This window comes from Petaurus breviceps, unplaced genomic scaffold (genome assembly GCF_028583685.1).
Source record: "Petaurus breviceps papuanus isolate PSGF00001 unplaced genomic scaffold, PetGlider_PUasm1.0 90681, whole genome shotgun sequence".
NCBI classification, from domain to species: Eukaryota; Metazoa; Chordata; class Mammalia; order Diprotodontia; family Petauridae; genus Petaurus; species Petaurus breviceps.
The window spans coordinates 2,345,617-2,367,861 of NW_027187307.1; the positions used below are offsets into that span (position 1 = coordinate 2,345,617).

A 22,245-nucleotide genomic window follows, 5' to 3' on the forward strand; every position below is an offset into this window, starting at 1 on the left:
GTTGGAGAGAGGGTCAAGTTAGAATACTATCAGGGAAGCATCTAGTTCTCCTCTTTCCCCAGCAGGAGGAATAGAGGGGCAGACTTCCCAGAACTCGCAAAGTGGGTCACTCTGCTTGTGACAACTTTCTTAGCCAACCCGAGATGACAAACCAGAGAAATAAAAGCCAGGAAAGCTACTGTCTGAAGCTCTCATAGCCCTAGACTAGTGTTGTTAGTGAGTTTTTTGAGGGAGACAGGAATGCCATTTTGGAAACCATAAGCAGTGCACCCCTGGGTTCCTCCACATATATTTCTCCTGGACAGTCGGTAGCAAGCCAGAGAAGTGCAAGATAAAGCTTTGTACATTTTAAAGTTCCATGTAAATATAAGCTACTATTATTAATTTGGCATTTCCAACAGCGGGGCATTCTAGTGGGAGAAATTTGGTAGAGAGAGGCTGGCTTTCCGAAGTGCCCCCGCCCCGCAGACCATACTCCAATCACGTGAAAGACTAGCCCTGATTACCTTCTTGGGAACACACTTTTCAAGGCCACTTGTGGTTGGTTTCTCTTCACTTTTCTGGGGGAGGGGATCATTCTCACATCCTTCCATAGCTTACTTCCAGATGTCACTCCAGAGGACACTACCTAGTCTTTGGCTAATTTGGCTTCCACACCATCCAACCTCTACAACTGAGCTATCTGCGAGCTGTGTCTGCTCAATCCAACACACACTTCCCCAGTGCAATGTCTGCTGCCAGGTGCTGGGGGACATACACAGATGAAAAATGGCCCCTCCCTTTTCTCCTGGAGTTTGCAATCATTCGTGTCTCCAAGTCTCAAAGTATATGAGGATTTCATCTGATGAGCCTTGTCAAATTCTTCATGAAGTTTTTCTCCCCCTTCATCCTCTGCGACAGATTTTGAGATCATGAGCTGCCTCCCAGGCCTGGAAATTCGAGTTGACGAAATGTTCTTTCTTTTTGCTCTCAGATACCAAAAGAAGAAGTAGCATTTGCACAGCCCTTTAAGGTTTACAAGTACTTTCTATGTATTCACGTTTGATCCCACAAACCCTTTGTCAGGTAAATGGTATTATTATTATTCTCATTTTACAGATGAGGAAACTGAGACTGAAAGAAGTGAAGTCCCTGGCCCAGGCCATATCTCAGCTCTTCTGACTCTTCTCTAACACTCTAACCATTGCATCCACAATAAAATGGGGAAGCTGATTCCAGGAACGGCATTAACATGTGCCAGGGGAATACCTTGAAGAGACTTTGAAGTGTGTGCAGACTTTCTGTAACTGGTTCCAGTTTCTTAAGGACATGATGAGAGGCAGCCTCTCTGGTCGGCTACAGCTGTGGAATCAGAAACGGGGGCACGAGGCCTTCAAAAGGCATGACTTGGAACTTGCCCTTGGTCTGATGCCTTCACTGAGGTTGTCCAATGAGAGAGATAAAGGCCTGGGAGCCTCTTCCCATCCAAGATACATGGCCCTGAGGAAATGGCCTTAGTTCTTTACCTCAATGTTTATTCTTTTGTTGTAGGCAAAGGATATTGATGTGAAGGCTACAACTTTATGAGTTTTTAAAGGTCAATCAAGTCAAAATTTTGCAACCAGCTAATCATCAACCCAGTGTGCTAACATTCTTACTGTCTTCAACCAATGAGACAAGGACTAGTGTGGCAATGATGCTGCATTTAGACAGGAACTTGATGGGACCAATGCTACTTAGAGACTGTGCTAAGTCTGAGCCCACTCTCCCCAGAGCCCAAAGTGGTATTGGGGAGAGAGTGGCCCTGAGGTTTTGGAAAGAAATTTCTGTACTTCTATTTTTGCCACATCTTTGAATATCCATTTACAAAAGCTAAATGGTTACATGGGACTATGTGCTTATTCACTGGCAGTTAATGGGAAGGGGACTGGGGGGGACCTGGAACCCTAAAAGGGCAATGTAGCATTCAGACACTGGGATAATGGCCCAGATCCTTCTCTGCTATGCAACAGCATCAAGACACATGCAGGTGAGTTCTTCCAGTAGCATGTGTCCATTTAGTAAACCCTGGATAACAGGAATCTCACACACAGGCTCAGTACCTACATCTAAGACAGGGTTCCAGTTTCACCTGAAACTTCCTTGTTCCCTCTGCCCCACTTCCCCCTTTCCATCACTAGCACCACGGAAGGTGGCTGCACAGGACTGAAGGCTAGATTGGATTCATCTTTATTTCATGGGTTTCCATGGCCAAAGAATTCTTCCACAAGAAGTCAATGTACTGGTGATGAGCCTTTCTGGACCTATCTGGCATGGTCCTCAGAAAGCAGAATCAGACTGGTGCTGGGCCCATACCCAGAGCCTTTCAGGCTTGCTATAACCTGTCAGAGCTTATGCTCCCCCAGCATGGGACAGGGTCACCTCCAAGCCATGAGGGCACTTGAGTAGAAGCCAAAGAAGCCCTTAGTGTGTTAACACTGATAATAATAAAGTAGCATCCTCACCATAGAGAGATGAGGGGAGAAAGTGAGGCTAGGAAGAGAGGGAGGGATTTGCCCTAGTTGAAGTGTTCTCACTTTCCAGTCCAGATTACTACCCACTGCCCATGCAGCCTCACTTTATAGTGGAGGAAGCTGAGGTCTGGAGAAGTCAAGGATCTTGGCCCCCATCACCCAGCTAGAAGGAGGCAAAAGTGGATCTCATACCCAGGTCTTATAACTCCCATTTCCTGAGCGTTTCTACAGAGTTGTTTTTCTCCCTAAAGAGACCAAGTGGCTGTGGGGGCAACTCAGCTCGGGTCCTAGGGGCCACTCATGGCTCTTATCATATCCCCTGGGGTCCCCATTCCCACGCCAAACAACGACAGTCCTCCAGAAAAATCTCTCCAAAAAGATATGTCCAAGCCCCAAGTAGCACCAAGCCACCACGGTGAAAACAGGTCAAGCAGTATTTGCCAGCAGGCCAAAGTCATATTTACCTGTACCCCACAGCAGGAAAACACCGTCCTGCAAAAGCTGCTCTGTCCCTTTAGCGCTGTGTTTACCAAACATCGGCTTTAAGCAAATATTTTATTTAAGGCAGTGTGTTTCTTCTAGCCATATGAGGAAGAAAGAATTTTCTTGTGGAAGCAGATTTGAATGTAACCTAGACATTTTCCTAAATCTTCCAGCTTATATCACTGGATTCTGCTTGATTTGAATAGTGGAGTTGGTGAGGTTGGTTGAGAAACCTGAAAGAAAAACTCTGAGATCACTAGACAACAGATTTTCTTACTTGAAGTACAAGGGAGATGCATACATAGAGAAATCTCTGAGTACAAGCAGTAGGATTTTCCTCTAGGACTTCTCTCACACAGAAAAAGCAGCAAAAGCAAAGGAAATGCTTAGGCTGCTGCATGACCTTACTGGCTATACTAACAAGATACAGGAAGCCATGAGAAACAAAGTTACAGTTAAGAACCATCCAAAGTAATCTGGAGGAAAAAGATTGAAAGCAGCGAGGTTGTGTATACAGTGTTAGATCTGGCCTCAGGGAGGTGGGGGTTCAAAGGTGACCTCTGTCTACCTCAGTTTTCCCCACTGTAAAAGGGTAAAAAAAAAAGTAAACCCCTTTTCCACATGCAGATCCTAACACTTAATCTTTCTATACTCACTTTCTCTCCTCAGTAGTAAAATGAGACAGACAGTGTCTCTCTCCAGAGGACCTGCTTTCCAGACCTGCCGTGATGATTAAATACCGTGGTATTGGGAACACATTTTGCAAACCATAAAGGATTCTAGAAATGCTAGCTATTGTTTTCATCATGAATTATCTCTCGGTGCTTTATGGCACAGGCAATTAAAGCAGGATGGAAATGAATACAGTGAAGAAAATCTCTTCACATAGAATACAGGGTAGAGGAAGGTTTTTACAGCAGAACACTATTCTATTTTTTGGTTTCCCAGAAAACTAGAGTCTTTGTGATTGCCTAAAATGAAAATAGTGTCACTTAGGTTCGAAGTTAGTTTCAACTCCATTTCAACACTTTGCATGGGCCCAGATTCTGAAAAAGAGACAGAGACGCAAAAAGAAGCTGCTCTCTGTTTTACGAACAGTCATTGGAGATGGGGTAGAAGAGAGGGGCACAGAAGCTCCCCTCAGGATCCCCCCTCCTCTGTTCAATAAAGACAGTGAGGCTCAAATACCTGAGGACTTGCTGACCATTCATTTGCAGCCCTCACAACCCCAGCTTTTGGTAATAGAATTGGGCTCCCCTCTGAAAGGTACCTTTCAAGGACCATTCTGGGGAAGGAGCCCTATGGAGGAAGAAAGGGAGGCAGGCTTCTCCCAGAGCTGGCCTTGCCCAAAGGCAAAGCCTGGTGCTGGAGATAAATTCCTGGCTATGGTTTGGGGCGGTGGCAAGGAGCTAGCCTTGGCAGGTTAGAGACAGGAGCTCCCTCCACCTGCCTCTCTCATGCTTCCCCTGTGGCTTTGACACACAATGGATTAGGAAAATCTGCTTGTTATCAGGTTATTTGTTCTATTTATTAAACAAGGCTACATGCTCATTGCCCTTAATTAATTTCTCACTGATTCTGCAGTTACTTTATCATTTTGGTTGTGGCTTACTTACTTCAGAATCAAAACAGCTTCATTTCCCCACCCCCAAAAGGCTTAGTTGGTTTAAATTGTAAGCTCAAAGGTAAGGATAAAATAAAACCTACAAAACACTTTACTTAGCTCATTTGAGACTCACAACAAGCCTGGGAGGTAAGGGCTGTTATTATCCCCAGTTTTAGATGAGGAAACTGAGGCAGATAGTGATTAAAGTTACATAGCTAGCGAGCATGTGAGACAGAATTTGAACCCAGATCTTCCTGCCCCAAGCCTATCAGTGCTCTATTCGCTGTGCCACCAAGCTGGTGGGTGATAGGAAATTTACTAGCCTTGATCCAGGTGCCTTTTTCTTAGCCTTCCTTTCTGTGAAGTAAAGCTCCTGTGTGGACTGGCTAATCACGTTCTTTCTCTAGTTCCCTTCACCTGAGCCAATCACTTCTCTTTCATCCTGCAATTTCATCACTGCCCAGAACTTCCAGGAAAAGAACCTGTCCTCCTTTTTATTTGGGAGGGAGAGGCAGAAGAGGGAGAGTCTTTGGACCAAAATATAAGCTCTATTGTTACTGCTTGCCACCCAGGTTAGGCCTCTAATTTCTGCACTTATATTGATATATCCCCATGAAGACTTTCAAGCTAGAATGAATCTTAGCAGTCATGTAAGATCCTGAAAGCCCAGCCCTCCCAGTTCATGCACAGCCCTCTTGGGCAGAGGGTGTGAATTATTGGGATGTGTGGCATCCTCCTGGCTCTAGCCCCCACTCAGAACGCTGGGAAAGATACACCCCTCTGAATGGGAAAGGGTTCTTCTTCCCCTTGGCTGCCCCCTCCACACAGGCCCACACCCATATCAAAACCAAAAAGACAATTCTATCGAAGGTCCCCCTTTCCATGGCCCCAGAGGCACTTACAGTTGCAGGTCAGGCCCTCCTGCCTGTCTGTGCAAGGTTAGCTCTCCCTGGTATGAGCTCCTTCCATGCAGTTCGGCTTTTGGTAGGTTTTCTTTGGTCACAAGCCACTCCCAGGTGCTCACCTGCTGCCAGTGAGCTGCTGCTGGGGCCACCTGTGTGCTGGGGCAGGGCCTTCTCCACACCTTCCTAAGGGACCTGCCCCCAGCCCCTCAAGGCATCACCCAAAAGAAGCAGACACACTGTTCCCAGCTAACTTAGAGAGGGCTTGGCTCTTTGAGCAGAGAGGGAGAGTCTGGCCAGAGTTTCCCTTTGTTTTCCTTTTCCAAATGTTTCCCTTTGCCCAAGTCTTCTCCCTGAGCACACTCTATGCACATTGGAACCTTGGCCAGGGTTCAAAGGACTGCTGGGAGACAGCCCTTCCCGACTCTTTGCAAAGTGATCCCACCTTGCAGTGGTGCAGATGAAGCCGATGTGTGGATTCGGTGGGGCTGCCTCCACTTATTTACGACAAAGGAGGGCTTTGTATCTTTTAGGGGGCAGGGAGAGTTGGGCCTGAGTGGTAGAGTAGTAACAGTGATACTTTAAAAAGGAGGAGAAGAGCATTACTGAATCATTTTTTCAAATAAAAAGAAGAGAGCAGGAGTTCAGAAAGGGACAGACAAGAGGGGTAATGTTGGGCTTACTATGTTCAATTTGAAAAAATAATCCTTTCCCATAAAGCAACAACAAGCTTTGAATGCAGGCCTCTTCTCTTGCTGTTGTATAGGGAAATGTTCATGTTTGTTAAATTCATCATGTAATTTACAATAATGCAAAGAATTTTTTTTTTTTGCTTTTTGGAGGCCAGTTGGGGTTAAGTGACTTGCCCAAGGTCACACATCTAGTTTGTGTGTGTGTTAAGTGTCTGAGGCCGTATTTGAACTCAGGTCCTCCTGCCTCCAGGGCCAGTGCTCTAGTCACTGAACCACCTAGACGCCCCCAAGAATTTTTTTTAAAGAGTGATAACATTCCAGCCTCCCCTCCCCCCTCACTTATGTTTTCATTTGCCAGAGGGTGGGGGGAATGGAAGTCACTCTTACTGTCTCCATGCAGTGTTAAGGTAACCTCAGCTTTGCCCAGCCCAAGCATTCTTCTGCCCCCTTTTTAGAACAAGGTGGAGCAGCCTTCCCCAAAAGGAGGAGGGCGCAGCTCCAGGCTTGCTCCTCCCAGCCATATGGCACCTCATCCTTACCACAACAGTCCAGACTCCTTCTCCTCTACCACCACCAAAGCACCAGTCCTGGGACATCTGGGCCCTGGGGCCATTCTCTCCTAGTCAGTGGCTCCCTCCCCATCCTTGCTTCACCTCACTCACAATTGAATTTTCTCCTTTTCACCTGCTACCCTGAGAAATCCTTCTTCTTCCCCCACCCACTTTCCAGTTCTCCTTGAGATGGTTTTACCTCATTACAACATAAGCTCCTTGAGGGTAGGGACTGTCTGACTTGCTTGTATTTGTAGACCCAGCACTTAGCATGGCACTTAACATGTGGTAAATATGTGATTTATCTGTGTATCCTCATGCATATGAAACACTGGGGCACATTCTTCAAAAAGCATCTATTAAGTGACTGTTGCATTCAAGTTACTGGTGACACAAAAGCAAAATGGAAAAAAAAATCATTCCCTCAAGAAATCTATTTGTTTGTTTGCCTAGGGATACCCAAAGAAGGAAAGCTCCCTCCATCAAGGCAGAGCAGAAAGAACTGGAACTGAAGAACTGTCTTGGGGATGGGCTTGTCTCCTCTCCTCCCCTCCCCGATCCTTTCTCCCCCCCCCTCCTCCCTTCCTCACTCCTCCCTCCCCTTCCCCTCTCCTCTCAGTTTGTCATTCTCTCTCCTTCTAAGTTCCCAAAGGTTCAATTGGTTCAATTATCACTTACCTCTATACTCTTGATGCCCAGGTCTATATATCCTACCCCAGTCTCTCCTCTAAGCTCCAATATTATACCACCAATTTCCTACTGGACATTTCAAACTAGATGGCCTGTACACATCTCAAATGCAACAAGTCCAAAACAGAACTCATTATCTCTTGTCCCAAAATCACCCCATTTCTCTATCAAAGGCACCGCCATTATTCTAGTTTCCCAGGCCTGAGACCTTGGTGTCCTCTTCAATCCGTGCAGTTTCCAAATGTTGTCATTTCTCCCTCCAAGTGGTCTTCCCACCCATTCTAGTTCAGACCCTCAGCACCTCTCACCAGGATGCTACAATGATAGTGTCTCTTCTCCAATCTCTCCTTCACACAGCAGCAAAAGTTACTTTCTTAAAGCCTGAGCATGTCACACACACACACACACACACACACAGGCACACACACACACACACGCACACACACATACACACACGCACACACACATACACACATGCACACACTATAACCTTCTCTACTTGGCATTTAAAGCCCTTCATGGCCTGGCTCCAACCTTCCTCCCCAAGCACACATCACTCTCTTTCCCACATGCTATGGTCCAGTCTAACTGGCCCTGATAATGTAGGGCACATGGCGAGTATGAGGAGAGATTGGCCAATGAGCCTGGTCCTTAAGTCCATGTGCTGATTCCATCCTCAAGTGAATTGTAGAGCATGTATAGACATTCGCTAACTAGTTAGATTCTGCTAACCACGTGCTAAAGGGGGCTTCCTTTGTTAGCTGTATAGTCAACACTGGGAGGGAGGGGGGAGAGGAGAAACATTCAAATAGCATGAGTTGTCTAGAGCCTGGTAGCATTCTGGTGAGAGAATAGAGATGATGGTAGAGGGGGAAACCTTGAGCATTCCCAATCCAAGGCCAACATGTGGCCCCTGAGTATAGGCCTTTGTTCTTACTTTAGCACTCCTTTCATTTTAAGTGAAGAAGATTAAAGACAATGACCTTATGAGTTTCAAAATATCAAGAGAGGGAGCCATCAGGAGGTCCAGGAGCAAGGTCCATGCCATGGTTTACAGACAGATAATCTAGCACCAAGGCCCTGAGGAGCAAAGAGAAATCTTCATCCCCAGTTGAGCAGTAACTGAGATAAGGATTCAGTCAGCAAGAATGCTGAATGTGGATGGGAACTTAGTGGGAGCAAACCTATGGACAAAGTACATTGAGTCTGAGCCCACTCTCCCCAGAGACTGAGGAGCGCTGTCAGAGAGGAAGTCGTGTCCTCTGAGGTGATGAGTGTTAGGGGGGAAAGGTCTGTGCTTCTGTTCTTCCTATATTTTCAAAGTAAATATCTTTTGGTAAAATCTAAGTGATATTAATTGGTTCAATAGAATTGAGGCAGTCGTCCCTGGTAGTTGGGAGGGAGGGAACACATAAAAATTGAGGCTTGAGCCAATAGCCTTAGAGAAAGACAAGACCCCTGTGGGGGAGAAGTGGCCAGCCTTGCACTGAGAGAGTGAGGCCCGAGCAGGCCATGTCCTGCTTGATGACTCGGCCTTTTCTGCTGCTCCCAGCTCCTCGTGCCCTCTCTCCAAAATGTTCTTGTATTTATTTTGTGTATGTTTCCCATTACAGGATGTACTTTTTTTGCTTTGTATTTGTTTTGTCTGGCACACTGGAACCCTTTATGGAAAGCTTTTTTGTTCATTTCTTCAGTGACTAGCCCAGGACCATAGAGTTTGTGGCTATTATGCGCAGGACTGGAAACCAAGGCTTCTGACCCCAGCTCTGTGCTCTTCCCCATGTCCCAGTGCTTTGCTCAGTTCCAGGCTTCTCTAGCTCTCCCTGGTTCTCCCCAATCATACACACAAGCTCCTTGAGGACAGGGACTGTTCAGAATACTGTCCTCAGGGCTTAGCACGGTGACTGGAACACAGCAAACACTGGAAAAGTACTCTGGCTATCTATGCCACACTCTCCTCATCAGGGATAATCGCTGAGAAAAATTATTGGCAAGAATTCTGAAAAGCTGAGATGCTGGATTGGGAAAGGCTTCAGAGGTCAAAGAATCTAAGTTCTTGCCCAACACAAGTCACCCAGACAAGTGCCCATCCAATCTCCAATGACAGGGACAGGGAGCTTATGTTATCATTGGACAAATAGAGTCAGATTTCCTTGCCCTGAAACAAAGTTGGCTTCCCTGTACCTTCCAACATTTATATCTAGTTCTGCCCTTTGGGAAGACATAGAGACATAAGCCCTCCTTGGCATGGGCATCCTTCAGACAGCTCAAACCATACACACCCCTTTTCTGAGTTAAATAGTCACAACTCCTTCAATACTTTTGATTTCCCAGTGTCCTTGGTGACCCGCCTTGATAGTCCCAGCTCATCGATATCCTTCCTAAAGTCTGTTGCCCAGAACTGAAGCCGTCTTCCGTATGTGCTCTGGGCAAGACAGAAGACAGTGGGGTGTTCTGGCCTCCTGGCTTTGGCTCAGTGCTTCTCCTGATCACAGCAGCCTTTCAGGCTGCCCCATAGCACAGCAGAGGCACAAAGTCCGTGAATATTCTCAAGTCTTTTTCACAGGATCCCATCCCTGTACTTTGTACAGTTGATTTTCTGTGGGGGTCATGGTTCTCACAACAACCCTGTACAAATACTATTCTGCAGCCCTAAATCACCCGGCAAGTTCATGGTCAAGTGCCAACTCAGACCAGATCTCTCAGTCTGGTGTCATCTCCTGTGCCAGAAGACCTCTGTGAACGGAACTCTCTAAAGGAAAGGTATTTGTCATTTAGCAAATCAGTGAAATCAAAAGCAGCTGCTAACAGTTGTGTGTGTGTATGTGTGTATGAGCATGTGTATGAATGACTATGTGGGGGTGTATGTATGTGTGCTGTGTGTCTGTGAGTGTACATGTGAGCACATGTATGAGTGAATATGTGGGGGGTGTATGTGTGCTGTGTGTCTGTGTGAGCATGTGTGTGAGTGAACATGTGGGGGGTGTGAGTGTGTGTATCTGTGTAGGTGTGTATATGGGGGTGTATGTATGTGTGCTGTGTGTCTGTGCGAGTGTACGTGTGAGCATGTGTGTCAGTGAACATGTGTGTGACATGTGCATTGAGTGTGATTGTGTGAATGTGTGAGTCTACATGTGAGCATGTGCATGAGTGAACATGTGTGTGACATATGCATGCAAGTGTGGTTGTGTGTCTGTGTGAGTCCATGTGTGAGCATGTGTGTCAGTGAACATGTGTGTGATGTGTGCATGTGAGTGTGATTGTATGCACACGTTCTGCCGCCCTCCTCCCACTGCCACGGTGACACAAGGAGACTGGTGCCCACACATACAGGCCACGAATCACGCGGTACACAAGTTCTGATGAAGCCTAAGCGGTTTTCAGACTCAAACAGAGCACACGAGACCAAGCTTCGGAGGAGAGCGATTAGCAACAAAGGAAATCTCCCCTCCGTGCACATCTCATGGATGGCGTACTCCAACTTCAAGAATCTGGGAATGGCCAACTAGCAATCACTCATTACCTTGCTCGATAAAATGAGCTGCAAACAAGGAAAAGGACTTATCCAGGGGAACACAGCTAGTGTGGAAGTAAGATTGGAACCCAGGTCTCCTTGACCACAAGACCAACACTCTAGTCACTGTCACATTGCTTCCCAAACCCTCCTGGAATGGAGAGGATTTGCATATTCCATAAAGGAATTCCAATACCATGGGAAGGAGAAGCAATGGAGCTGAACCTCAGGCAAGAAAATTCAGGCTCAAATCCAGTCCTAACAATTTACCAGCTGTGTGACCACAGGCAAGTCACTTCCCTTTTTTGTGCCTCAGTGTCCTCATTTGTTAAATGAGGATAATGATAATCCAAGTGCGAGCTCACAGTGGAGTTTTCAGAGTTAAAAATAGAAACATAGATAAACTGCTTTACAAAATTGTAAATGCTTAATTAAGGCATACTTTCACCACCTGGTTAACGTTTCTGTTTATAAAGAACTCAGTCCCTGCTTCCTTGGGCCTTGTGATCTCTGTAGACTTTAGGTGGGATGGGGGAGGCGAGTCTCCACCCTGGAACTGTCCTCTGCTTTCTATTACCCAGAACAAAGGCTTCCCTTAGAGGGAGCCCTCCATTCTAAAGGGAGGAGGGGAATGGAGAGAGTGGAGAAGCGCCTATGTAGCTGAACAGAGCCCACAGCTGGGACTCCCGAGTCTCTAGCTGCCACCCACCCCCATGCACATCGACTTCAGCAGCAGTGTGCCCCTAAACCTGCACCTCTGTAGGAAAGGAAATTGAGGCGCTCAGTTGAGAAGAGAAGCAAAAAATGAAAGGGCGCACTTCCTGTGATCCCCCAGATGTGCCGGGGCTCTTTGGGAAGCTCAGCAAGAGTTTTTTACCTTTCTTGACTCCCAAAGTCTCAAGCACAGCAAAGCGCACGGTCGCAGGATCAGTCCTGAGCATGAGCCCTATTATTCCATGAGAGCAACACCTGCCATGAGATGGTCCAGACCTGCATGCAAGAAGGCCAGAGGAACCTATGCTCTCAGCGCTGGGCTGTTGCAAAGCCCATGCAGCTCTCACACATTTCGGCCTAGTCCCAGCGCCCGCGCCCCACCAACGGCTTTTGGGCTTTCTTCGCCTCCTTGTTCAGTCCTGTCACAGTCCATGGCATGGCAATATCATTTTCATAACTGACTCATCACAGGGGAATTAAATAAGCCAACTTTAAATGTTAAAATGCTAGCCCCACTTGGTTTCAAAATATATTAACTTCATTTCTCTGGATTCTATTAGTGAAAAGAAAACTGAGATTTCCTCTGGGTTTGGCCATTAATTAAGTTGTATGACCTTGAGCAACCAGCCCCATCCCTCTGAGCCTAGACTTCTTCAAACATAGGATGTCAGACTTGGAAAGGATCTCTGAGCTGCTCTTGTCCAGTCTCTCCCCCTCCCAATCACTCCTCCCCAGCCTCAGTGAGAACTGCCTAGTTTTCCTTCTCTAGAAAATCAGAGAATTGGGTTGGATCAGCTTTGCCAGCTCAAGCATTCTAGGAATCTTGTTGTGCCATTTAATTGTGCGTGTGTGTATGTGTGTGTGCGCGCACACACACACACTTTGCATTCATTTCTTTTCCTATTGAGGGTTTTAAAAATCTTCTTTAAATAATAGCAAAATTGTATTTTGTTTACCATTCCTTGAACAAGCACGTTATCTTTGCCTCATTTAGTGAAGTCAACCAGCGTTTATTAAGCACCTACTATGTATGAGGCACTATAGTAAGTGGTGGGTAACAAAGAAAGGCCAGAGACAGTCCCTACTCTCAAGGAGCTCATCACCTGATGGGGAAGACAATACACAAACAATTATATTTGAAAAAGATCTAGACAAGATAACTTGGAAGTCATCTCAGGGAAGACACAAAACAAGCCTTCAGGTGGATGGGGAAGGGCTTTTGTGCTAGACCAGCTTTGGACTGAGACTTGAAGGAAGAAGCCATGAGACAGTGATGAGGTAGGACAGTGAGTAAAAATGCACGTTCAATGAACAGAGTGCAAGCGAGTGTGGCAGGATCATAGAGACGTGCAGAAGACTGAAAAGGGAACAAGAGTCAGGCTATACAGGCCTTCATTTTAGTTAAGCTTCATGGTTTGCAAGGACATAAACTGAAAGGAAACAAGAGAAAGGAAACATAGCCCATGGACTACTCTGACAGCCACTGAATGTTCAAGGCCTAGAAGATGGCCTCCAATACACCATATACCTCTGCTATGGTAAATTTCTTTCTTTCTTTTCTTTTTTGTTGTTTGCTTTTTGGAGTGCAGAAGGCAGGGCAATTAGGGTTAAGTGACTTGCCCAAGGTCACATGGCTAGTAAGTGTTAAGTGTCTGAGGCCGGATTTGAACTCAGGTCCTCCTGACTCCAGGGCCAGAACTCTATTCACTGAGTGTTATGGGAGTGGGAATTTAAGATCTTCCCTGCCCCTAGGCCTTTGATAGGCTTAAGTGACCCTGAGAACCTTCTTTGATTTGAAAATATACTCTGCCCCCAAATAGGCTGAATGTGGTCACAGGGTGGAGCCAGTGGCAGGAGGCTTGTTTTTCAAGAATGCCCACACCTTGGTGCTTTGTGATTGGGCAGTGGGTCAAGAGGGTTGTTACATTCTCTGATTCAGGAGAAGGCTATATAAAACCTTGATGTGAGATTTTGTTTTGGGGCTCACTTTGAGAAGAGTTGCGTGATTTGACTAGACGAGACTCTGGGCAGCCGTTGAGCCCCCCTGACTTTGAAAACCCAGATGTTGGTGCTTCCCTCTCTGGTAACTGACTAGGTATGCATGTAATGGTCAGACAGCTGGAAGCTTGTCTGCTGATCTGTTTCTCTGTCTGCTTGTAATTTATGCTTGTAAATTATTTGCATTCTCTGAAGTTCGGGGTGCTGACCTTTATCCCCTGAACTAGATAAATGACATATGTTTGATTCCAGCAAGATTGTTAACCCATTTTGAGTTGCTTTCATTTAGAAAAGCAGATCTAAGAACCGCTGTTGGCAGCCACCCTGGGGATTCTTGGGTGCTTGCTGCTACACTGAGCCATCTAGTCACCTCTGCTATGGTAAATTTCAAGGATAACTTGACAATTTGTGGAGGATGAAAAGGAAGATATGGATGGATTGAGATCCACATTGTTGGAGGCATTTAGTCTCAGATCCCCTGAAGCATTCCAACTCTAAAAATCTGGAAGCTAAGTAATTAAGTAAAGAATGAGGGCCAGCATTGAGAAATTCCTACCCAGTGTGCCACCACCTAGTTCAGTCTTAAACCCTGCTAAGGTTGGTATAATCTTGGGCCATCTCCCAGATCATAACAATTTTCAGGGACCATTGGAATCCATGATGATTTTGAAACTCTGATGGAGTCACACTAGAAAGATCACAGGGATTTTGACCAAAATTTGGAATAAGGTGGATGTAGAAGAGGATTGGGGATGGTGAGGGTGGTGGGGGCAGGGATGAAATACAGGTGATCAGACCTACTAAACTACTTCAGCTCTCAGTGGTCCCCAAGGAACTGACTTCCTGTCGATCCCAAGTCTGAGGTCTGAAACCATGGAACCCCGAAGTAAGGGATAAAGGGTGGTAGAGGCCACTCATCTCACCACTGCTAATTTTAGCTCAGATTTCATCCTTCCCTCTTCTCCACTAAGATTTAACACTTCTACCTAAATTGGAGGTGGACAAACAAGAGTTAGGTTGGGTTTTGTTTGGGAGATTTTGGGCTTCTGCCTGTCAGATCTCATTCAGCTTGGCTCTCTTATGATCATATTTCACAGAAGTCATTTATCACATCTGTGTGGGGAATTTAGAAAATCAGACATTTGTTGATATGGCAGTAAGTAAGAAACAAGAGAACTGGGTTCAGAAGCGTCTTTGCTTTCCCATACCAGCTGTTCTGACCAACTTGCTTCTTTTCTCCTGTATCCAAATCTCCAGGTGCTTTTCTCTAAGTATCTCCTTTCCCCTGCCAACATTTAACTATCTCCTAACACCTCATCTTTGAATCTTAGATATGCCTAGGAACAGCCATTCACTAATGGGCAGATTCCTCATTGCTTCTCATGATGAGTACCAACTTTGCTGCACACATAAGAAGAATGATGAGCCTGCCCTTGTATCCATCTTGAAGCTAATAACTCATTCCATTGAATCTTGGCCTACCTAATTGACAATTAGGAGGGGAATCTCAACTAGCTGGGAAATTCATCTATGGTCTATCATGTTTATTGTAGAGCCTGGCAAACATCTCTCTAGAGGATAAGCAGCCCACTGTGTGTGGGTCTCTTCCTCCTGATATTCTGTGGAGTGCTTTATTTGTCACGCAGTCCTAAAGGAAGATGGGATGTCAGCCCTTCTAATGCATCCTAGGTGAGTGGGCTTTCACTCTCTCTTTTGCTATGGGTCAGCCTTCTGACGTATTGACCCTTGTTGGAAGCACAGGAGAGATAAACATTTCTGCCCTGAGCCCCATGGGCACTTACTCATGGGTCACCATTCCATAGATTCACCTGAAATTAAACCAGCTTAAGTTTGTGCATTTCCTACTAACAAGGACCTAGTCCATTCCTCAACCCCCAATGCTATAACCCTGCCAGTGCTATTGACTGGCATGTGGGTACTGCAATTTTATATGCAAAAATCATCAATATGATTTTGAGAATTTAATATATTCAAAGCCTGAATTTCCCATTAGAAGCATTTGGAAGCCAACCATATCCATATGTATATATCCTAATTCTTAAAGAAAACAGTCTAATCCTGTTGTTTTTTTAATATTGCATTGCACTTAATTAGCAAACTTTTATATTACACCTTCAGACTTTCAGTATTCAGGAAGATATCATCCTTATAGTGTACTATGACCACAAATACAGTCCAGTATTAATCTATTGTACTTAGGAAACTTCTACAATTCACAGCTATTTATAGAAATTTGCTATGAAAGAAAAAAAGAGGGACATAGTTATAATAATGTCGAGACTGTTCCATGGCATATACTGTAACAGGAGAAAAACTCCCTTAAGTATGATTGATTCCAGGCACAAGTTGTATTTAATAGCTAATCATGTAACAAAGTTCCACATTTTTCTCAAAGTCCCATAGCCAAGCTCAAAATTAACCAGGTGGGAAAATTTCCTGTTCAGAAGGAAATAGCACCATGGAGAAACTGAGTCAAGAGGCTCCTACCTTAGTCCACTCAACTTTTCCCAGGGACAGAATCCACCTGTAACAGTTCTCAGATTGCAGCACATGCCATTTTCTCCTTGAATGGTAGGCTACTGGTTTCATGACAATTCAGACAACCAACCCTGTAATCAAAATAATATTAAATTACAATCCCAAGAATTTTTACCTCAAATAGCAAGATTTCACTAATCAGCCCTTTAGGGCTTGAACATTATTCGTTTTCTCATGTTTCCCTAACAATTATATTTCATTTATCTCTCACTTATAAATTAAAAATAACCACATTCTGAAGTTTTTCAAATTTTATATATATATATATATATATATATATATATATATATATAGTGAATACATGATAGGTGAACTCAAAACCCACTTACCAATAATAGATAGACCTCAGATTCAAAGACCCTATCTTAAAATCTTTGAATCCAAAGTCCACCATTATGAAGTTGGCTCAAAAACCTAACTTCATTACAGACTATTCAGATACAACTTCATAATTCTACATAAGTGATTACCAAATAGTTTCAGATAATTATAATAATTTAAGTATTTTAATGTTTAATTTAAAACAAAGATTTTTCTGAGTATTTTACAAAGAAACAAAAGTACAGACAAAAAGATAAGACAAACCCATACTTGCTAGCCTCCTTATCTCTTTACTGAAAGTCTAATCTCAAAGCCTTTCATTTGTGGTAATTAAAAGTCCCTTCTTCAGGCCAAATTTGGGACCCATTTGGATTTTTATATATTTTAGACCAGGGGCCTTAAGACCACATGTGGCCTTCTAAATCTTTAAAGGCCACAGATCAATCTGAATTTCGAACTCTTTATTATAGTAAACTTGTAAATTTCCCTTTTGATAAAGACTGGGAGAGGGGATCCAATTTTCTCAGTTATAAATTCTCAAACTTCAGTAATTTAGAATTTTACAACAGGTGGTGAGCAGGGCTGATAAGATCTTATGATCCAGCTTAATATAACATCTCTAGGGACCTCACAGATAAGGATCCATAAAGAGTCTGTGCAGTAAATTATTGTTATTTTTATTATTTTTGTTGTCATTGATTTTAAAAACAAAATATACCACATTAAATATTTAACCGTTTTCAAATATCTATTTTTATCACATTCTTTTAACTGCTCAATTCATAATCTAATGGCATCCATATTAAAAGTTACTTAGTATTTCTGACAATGGTTTCTCAAATTTCACAATATAAGAAAAAAATCTAGAAATACAATAATCATGAATTTAAAACATGAAACAAAACTTATTATCAGATTATATCAATTCAGCCAAATGGGTTTCCAAATTATCTTAACAGAGAAAATCATTCATTTAACGAGGAGCAGATGGACTTCATATTTACCTGGAGAGGCTTATATGAACTGAGAGTGAGAAGAGTAGAGCCAGGAGAAATTTGTACACAATTACAGACACAACATATGTGCGATGACCACCTTTGATAGACCGGACTCTTCTCAGCAATGCAGTGATGTAAATTTCCCATTTTACAGATGAGGAATTGGGCCCAGAGAAGTCAAGTGATTAGGCCAAAGTCACACTTGTAGAAAGTAGCAAATCCAAGATTCAAACCCAAATCCTTTGATAGCAAATACAGTGGTTTATCTGATATTTCAAAAATATGGGTTCCAGTTCCAGCTCTGCTTTTCCTTATCCCTAGATACTAGCTAGTATCTTCCTCATAAAATCATCTTCTATCTCTTTGGTATATACCTATATATGCACATGCTGTCTACTATGGACAAACTAGTTTTTTATGAGAACAGGGATTATTTTCACTTGTCCTCTTATCCCCAGTGCCTAACACTGTGCCTGTCACATAAGAGGTACTCAGTAATGCTGGCTGACTGATTAAATCTATACCTCTCTGGTCCTCTAGAAACGATAATAGCTGACATTTATAAAGCACTTTGAGGTTTACAAAGCTACACATACTTTACATAGTCTCAGTCCTTTTAAGAATCCTCTGAGATAAGTTCAATAGGGATTATATAGTCCCCAATTTACAGAAGAAGAAGCTGATGTTCAAACCAGTTAAGTGATTAGCCCACAGACACACAGATAAAATAGTAGAAATGGAATTTTAACTAAGGTCTATCCTCACTCTAAGTCCAAAATTCAATCTATTATACTAAACTATTGGACTATAATCATTACTATTGGTACACTTATAGCAAATCCACCCCAAAATGAGAGGAATAAGATTAATAATATTAAACCATTTAGTAAGTTTTTTGTGAATAATTACAAACTGTTTTCCATAAGGGTTGGATAAATTCACAGCACCACCACCAGTGTATTAGTGTCCCTGACTTCTCAAAGTCCCTCCAATATTTTATCGTTTGATAATTTCATGGTAGGTCTTGGAATTTACATTTGTCTTTACTCACAAAGCATATTTCCGTGGTCTTTTTTAACTACTACTACTATTACTACTACTACTACCACCACCACTACTACTATTATTACTACCACCAATAATAGCATGAAGTACATGTGATCCCTGTTGTCCTGTCAACTACTGAAGTTTTTTCCAGAGGTACTTTTAGTGAACTTACAGTCGATGGGCATATATTCACATAATGCTTTTACCAAAATATAAAAAGCAGTTACTTTATATGCCTTTGTAATAGTTCATGGAATATTAAATATAAAAGAATATCAGGATTGTAACTTTCCCAGAACTATTTCTATTTTAAATCCATCAAAAAATATGAGATGAACAAGATGAAGAATAATAATGATGATAATAAATAGTATTACTGAGTCAAAAAATTATAAGTAGTTTAGTAACTTTTGTACAAAATTCCAAGCAATATTCCAGAATGGCTGGACCAACCCCCAACTCTACCATCAGCTTATTAGTGTTTCTAATTTCCCAAAGCCCTCCCAATATTGACTATTTCTGTCTTTTATCATTTTTGGCAATTTTTTATGGATGACCTTTTACTTTTCATTTGTATTATTACTAATGATCTAACCCAGGGATAGTGAATCTGTGGCCTCGAGGCCACATGTGGTCTTCCAAGTCCTTGGTCTCAGCCTTTTGACTGAGTCCAAGTTTCACGAAACAAATCCTTTGATTAAGGGGATTTGTTCTGTGAAGTTTGAATTTAGTCAAAGGGCCTCACTTGAGGACCCAGAGGGCCACATGTGGCCTCAAGGCTGCAGGCTCCCCGCCCCTGATCTAAACCATTTTGTCCTAATGTTGCTTATAGTTTGCATTTCTTCTATGAAAATTGTTTGTTCGCTTATCTACTAACAAATAGCTTAGTTTCATAGGTCTTTGGAAACTGACAATATTTTAACAAACGGGGCATAACTGGTTAAGAATGTAGGTATCGGGGCAACTAGGTGGCGCGGTGAGTAAAGCACTGGCCCCAGAGTCAGGAGAACCCAAGTTCGGTTCCGGCCTCAGACACTTAACACCCACATACAAAAACTAGCCATGTAACCTCGGGCAAGTTACTTAACCCCAACTGCCCTCTAAAAGGCAAAAAAAAAAATAATGTAGGTATCATTTTCTAATCAGCTACTTGTGAATACTTAGACCATCAATTAATTATAAAAAAGCAATGAAATTCAATAACAAATCAAAAGAATAAAAATTAGAAGATATTATATACAAGCAAAACAGCTCTACTCCAAACTACTTAAACAAATCCACTGACACTAAAAAAATGGAAATGGATAAAAGAACAGATATTGACAGATTATCATACCATCTAATTATTAATATCACACACATCAGGGAATCATATATCCTCACCAAAAGTATTTGCCACTGTCATAGAGAATGGCTATTACACAGTCGGAATGAAAGAGCTGTTCCCTTTAGATGTCAAGGTCTTTCAGATGCTCCTATCTATGGATGACATTGTACTCATTATATCAACCCAAAATAATTACAGAGCCTCATAAATAACATATATAAGCAGTCAAAACAGTTAAGTCTAATTATTCACTGTACTTATTACAAGATAGGCAGTTACAACACAGACAGCAAGGCATAGTGCACAGAATGCTGATCTCTGAAACACAAGGACCTAGAGTTCAAATCTAGCCTCTGATACTTACCGTCTATGGGCAAATCACAAACACTCTGTGACTCAGGAAACTTTTTTGGGTTGTGTGGTTTTTTGTTTGTTTGGGGTTTTTTGTAATTCAATTTTATCTTCAGTTCTAAATGTTTTCCCTCTCCCGCCCATTGAGAAGGTAAGAAAAATAAAATCCATTACAAATAAGTGTATGCAAAAGAAATTACCATGATGGTAAGGTAACTTTCTAACAGCTATCTAATACATTTCATATTTATTAGATATATGAGTTGCAGTCTGTGTTGGTGGAAGTTCTCTATACCAGTGAAATCACATATCCTTGTATATACTATTTTAAACCTCTCTGTGCTTCAGAGTCCTCATTTATATAACTGGGACAGCAATTTTCCAATGGTATATATCATAACTCATACATACATCTTATTGTGGGCAACTTATTCATTTCTTCCTATGTATCCTCCACAGAGAGTTAGACTAGTACACTGGGAGCCTTCCTCTGTCTTCTTACAATGCTCCCCATATTTGTAAGAAAACTGCTTTGTAAATTTTAAAATTCTATATAAGTGTAAAATATTACAACAGCAACCTTGTAGGATAGACAAGGTAGCTATTATCCCTGTTTTATGTGTCAGGAATCTTAGGATCACAGATGTTAGGTGACTTATCCAACGTAACAATTGATCTCCACTTTACATGCTAATATTTCACTATTCATATCAGCAGAAAACATTTCCTTATGTTTTACCTGAATCCCTCCTCTTCCTTCTGTTCTCATATTTTTAGCTAGGCTTTCTGATAAGATGTGAAGCTGGAAGAGAGCTTCAAGATCGCCTAGTCCAACCTCATTCATGTTACAAATGAGGTCATAGAGGCCCATATAGGTTAAGATCATACAGTTCTAAGTAGCAGAGCAAAGGATTGGAAACCAAAGCGTCTGACTACAAAACCAGTGCTCTTTTTTCTCTTCTGTCACTGCAATAATAACAGCAAGCATTTCTCTAATATTTAAAGGCTTAGACTTGACAAGGATCCCAGGCTAGGTGCTATTATTTTAACCCTGTTTTGCCCATGAGGAAACTGAGGTCCAGAGTAGCTTAGTAACAAAAACGAATAAAAAAGTAACAAAACGAAGTACTTGAGACAAGATTTGAAATCAGGTCTTTCTACCTCCAGTCTAGTCTTCTATCTGCTATGCCATAATTCCTCTCAGTGCCAAATATGTGTCACAGGAGTTTTATTTCCATTGAGCACCTTAGTATATGGTACCATTGCAGATTCTGTGGCTTTTGTAGTGATGCAGTTTAGCCATCTCTCAACTGATACTGATAGGTGGCACAACATCCAGTTCCCTTCACCTTCCCTTAAAGTTGACATTTTCTAACTCTTTAGCTATCTTTGTGTGGCTTTTCATTGAAATCCCTTTACATCTTTCTAGTCAATGTATGTTAATTTATCCACTTCCCTCTTTCTAGCTATGGAATCCAGTACTGACCACAGTAGGAATCTACATAGAATTATGTACAAATGTGAGGGTGACCTCACAGTTATTATGTCATGGACTCTGATTTAGGTAGCTTAAAGACTGAAATCTCACATTAAAATAAACCTTCATGGCTACTTCAGTAAAGACCTTTGACAACATTTATAGAATTTGATTTTTGCCCAAAAGTTTTCCTGAAATAACATTAAACAACATTGCTAAAATCATTTGAGATGAATACCTCACCAGGATGCTCAAAATAGAAGTCTACACCTTAGAACCTGGTGCCTTGCTCTCAAAAATCAGTTCTCAGACTTGTAATATCTTGTCCAAAGCACAACCAGGAACCATTCCAGTGGTATTTCTTAGGAATTAATTGTTTAGAGTCTGGGGAAGGAGGCAGCCAGAGTGGTGATGTGATTCTTGGCTGCCTCTTTTCTTTTTATAACTGCAGAAATATTCTGGCAGCACACAAAGTAAGTGTCCTTACTTTGAGGATGCTTCTGCTTGGTCAGCAGGATACAGT

General features: G+C 42.6%; 1 protein-coding gene across 1 annotated transcript in view; it reads right to left on the reverse strand.

Annotated features, from left to right (window-relative positions):
• Window positions 1-5,894, reverse strand: part of IL13RA2 (interleukin 13 receptor subunit alpha 2) — a 40,308-nt gene extending 34,414 nt beyond the window's left edge. Inside the window, exon 1 of the mRNA XM_069065168.1 lies at window positions 5,484-5,894. The gene's annotated coding sequence lies outside the window, so the exon portion shown is untranslated. The remainder of the gene's footprint in view (window positions 1-5,483) is intronic.
• Window positions 5,895-22,245: the final 16,351 nt, after the last annotated feature.